Genomic DNA, 3761 nt, shown 5'->3' on the forward strand with positions numbered 1-3761 from the left:
AGCTCACAGCACACCAAGCTTTACAGTTTGCTGGCCCATCTTCTCAACAGTCAACTCCCCAAGTGGCCAACAGCCCTGAAGGGATTTGGGCATTTGATAACCTCCGTTCTGGAAGAACGTTAGGGATCAGAGGTTCTGGGATTCACTGGAGACACAGGGCAAGTAAGAACAGGAGTCTCAGCTTGGATCCCACAGCCCTAGTTTTGTGTTTCCTCCCTACTATGGACAGTTTCTCACAGTTGCCTGTATTAGTGACCCCTGCCAAGGACCGGACCTTTTGGGTCATCCAGGACCAGGTGGCTCCCACTTTACCCCTTATGCGGGGAGGGTGTGTGTGTCCTGGCCACTCGATAAAGTCAGGGGCTCTCTGCTGGAGTAGGCCGGGTGGACAGACGCGATGAGGTCCAGCTACCCGGAAGGTTTCGAGGGTGTGAGTCTCCAGGCCAGATGAAGCGCCAACCAGGAACCCGGGTGCGGGAGGAGCGGTGGGAAACGTGAAGAGGTTCCTACAGTGCACGCTGGGGGCAGAAAGGCCGGCCCCCTACATGGGGAAGCCGAGACCCGAAGAGGAAGATTCCACTCTGCAGGGATGGGAGCTGCGGCCTTCCCCGGAGGCCTGGGGGCGGGGAGGGTGCCAGTTACCTGTGGCAGACTGGGGCTCGCGCTCGCGTGCCTGTTCGGACTCTCCCAGGTCTAGCCAGGCCTCCTCCGGGGTGCTCGTCGCAAGCCCCGCCTCCGCGGGGTCCTCAGCCAATGAGGCTCCGCCTACGCCTGGGGCGCCGCCGACCTCGCGCCTCGCGGCCAATGCTCCTCCCTTCGGGAGCCAGCGGGCGGGGCCTTCTGGGACTGGGAGCGGGAGGTCGGGTAGCGCTGTACCTTCCGCGAGTCCCAGCGTCACCCCTCCGCGCCTACCCCGAGCTCCGGTTGTATCCCACACCACGCAAGCTGTCTCCTCTCGAGTCAAGACGCTGAGTGGGCCGGACTTCCCAGGTCACAGGAAAGTGGGAGACTGGACTCCGATTGTATTTTTCCTTTCTCCCTCGCACACGATGCGCCTTGTTAGGTTGCCATCATTTGAACCGCTCCTTAACCTCTTCTGTCTCTCCCAGCTCTCTCATTTTTTTCCCTTGACTTCGTTTGTCTTCCACTCTCATTTCTCTTTCTCCCAGTTGATTTTATATTTGAATTTTTAAAAGCTTCATTTTTCTTACGGACATAAAGAAGATATGCACAATGTAGAAAGCTTGGAAAACGCAGAAAGGTACACAAGAAGAAAACATACTACCTTCAATCCTTCACTCAAAATTTGCCACTCACCTTGCTGATATTTTTCCCCCTGCATTTTTCAAAAATTCTTTTAAAAACAGTGCCCAGTATGAATTATATGATGACCTCTATTTAGCTACCTTTTAAAAAAAATTGTTTTAAAAAATGAACTTTTCCTCATGTCACTAATTAAGGCAAGAATACTGGAGTGGGTTGCCATTCCTTCTCCAGGGGATCTTCCTGACCCAGGGATCAAACCTGCATCTTCTGTGTCTCCTGCATTGCAGACATTCTTTACCACTAAGCCACCAAGGGAAAATTAATTAAAAACAACATCATCCTCTCCAGTGTAGTGTAGATTTCCACAGCAGGGTGGATTGTTGATGGACATTTAAATTTTGTCTCCATCTTGTTGTTGCTGTAAAGGATGCCATGCATGTTAAGTCACTTCAGTTGTTTTCAACTCTTTGCGACCCCATGGACTGTAGACCACCAGGCTCCTTTGTACATGGGATTCTCCAGGCAAAGATACTGTAGTGGATTGCCATGCCCTCCTCCAGGGGATTTTCTGGACTGGGGGATCAAACCTGCGTTTCCTGTGGCTCCTGCATTGCAGGTGAAGTCTTTACCTTTGAGTCACTGGGGAAGCCCCATAAAGGATGCTAAATCCTGAACTTGTGCCTGTCAATCACTTCATCTCCACTACACCCTCTTGCTTGTTGGAGAGGTTGGAAAGCTAGGAGGTTGTTTAGTAACAAGGCTGGTAGGCCATATCCATCTCATTCTGGCAGTCAGTCCTGAAGGTCAAGTACTCCCTGATTCTCCCTCCCTCCAGCCAGTTCAGCAATTTTTGCCAGCACCCAATATCTGTATTAAATCTCAATCTCTCCACATATTGAGAGTCTTCACATTTCCTGTTTGAACCTAATTCACGTAAGTCTTCCCTTAAGCTACATCTCTGTGAAATCTCTTTTTACCATGTCATCCTTAGGATGTTCACAGTCCTTGCTGCAAAATTTGGTTCTTCACTAAAAGCATTATATCTTGTGTCTTGCCACATCTGTGTTCATGTTTTTCCAACAACCATGTGGCCCCTTGCAAAAACCCTTCTGCCTCCCCTTATAGGTTTGGCCAGCCTAGCACCCCTTGGGTACTTGACATGGCACTCACTCCATGGTGGATTGACTCAAGGATTATTTGGTCAACTATTAACAGGCTTCATTGATAGAGGCAGTGAGTCCATGACAAAGCAAGTATCAGTCTTCATGTGGTCAGACTGCTTGGAAAGCTGTGGTGTAGCAAAGAAGAAGTGGCCCCCTGGGGAGAGGTTGAAGGCTGTGTCCTGTGAGAAGCAGCTGAAAGAACTGGGAGTGTCCACCCCTTAAAGCTCAAGGAACAGGACTGCACCCTCCAAATCTCCAAAGGGCAAAAGCAGACATAGTCTGAGGGGTCCTAGAAGATGGAGCCAGACCTGTGAGGGTAAGTTACCTGGGGCAGAGGAAGAACCTCATGACAAATCAGAGCTGGCCAAGGTTGGGTGGGAGGGGCTGCCTTGAAAGGTAGTGAGCCCCTCATCACTGGAGAAGAAAAAAACAGTAATAAAACTGCTTGGCAAAATTCTGTAGAGGAGAATACCAAATAAGGACTGAACTAGACAGGTGGTTCCCAAACTTAGTTGTGCATCAGAATTGCCTGGGGACCATAATAAAAAAATAACAACAGAAAACTTTATAATCTCCCTGGGTTTACCTTTAAGAGATTCTAAATTATTCGATGTTGGCTGCAACCCAGGAATTTTTTAAGTTTCCCATATGCTTCTGATGCACAACTATATTTAGGAAGCATCAGCCTAAGTGGTCTTTGGGATTCTATGACTCCATCATGGATGGTTTTCATAAAGAGACTTATTGAGGGAACGTTTTATCTGCATCTAGATTCCATTCAGCAGGTCCACCCCTGACATTTCATAAGCTGTGGCTTGCATCGGAAGTCACCAGAGTAGTCAGTCCTGCTGAAAGGCATTTGTAAAAACATGCAAAAATTAAAAAAAAATAAAAAAATTTCCACAATGCTTGACATTTATGATATGGAGAGAAGGATGAATGTGCAATAACTCAGGGTAAAATGCACAGAGAACTTTTGCAGAAGGAATATTTTAGATTCAGCTTTTTAATTAACAAAAAAATCCAGGCCTCTTAGATGAATATTGAGCCTGGAGCTCCTGTAAGTGTTTGGACTAAAAGAATTGAAGGGAGATGGTGAGATAACACAAACCACAGTCAGGTCATTGTCAGCAAGGAATGTCATCCAGGGATGTGTTTACACTGATGCTGGGAGGGATTGGGGGCAGGAGGAGAAGGGATGAGATGGCTGGATGGCATCACTGACTCGATGGTCGTGAGTCTGAGTGAACTCCGGGAGTTGGTGATGGACAGGGAGGCCTGGTGTGCTGCGATTCATGGGGTCGCAAAGAGTCGGACTGAGCGACTGAACTG

General features: G+C 48.5%; 1 protein-coding gene across 1 annotated transcript in view; it reads right to left on the reverse strand.

Annotated features, from left to right (window-relative positions):
* Window positions 1-714, reverse strand: part of ALDH1B1 (aldehyde dehydrogenase 1 family, member B1) — a 5556-nt gene extending 4842 nt beyond the window's left edge. Inside the window, 1 exon segment of the mRNA XM_010847070.1 lies at window positions 643-714. The gene's annotated coding sequence lies outside the window, so the exon portion shown is untranslated.
* Window positions 715-3761: the final 3047 nt, after the last annotated feature.

This window comes from Bison bison, unplaced genomic scaffold (assembly GCF_000754665.1).
Source record: "Bison bison bison isolate TAMUID 2011002044 unplaced genomic scaffold, Bison_UMD1.0 scf7180017864243, whole genome shotgun sequence".
NCBI classification, from domain to species: domain Eukaryota; kingdom Metazoa; phylum Chordata; class Mammalia; order Artiodactyla; family Bovidae; genus Bison; species Bison bison.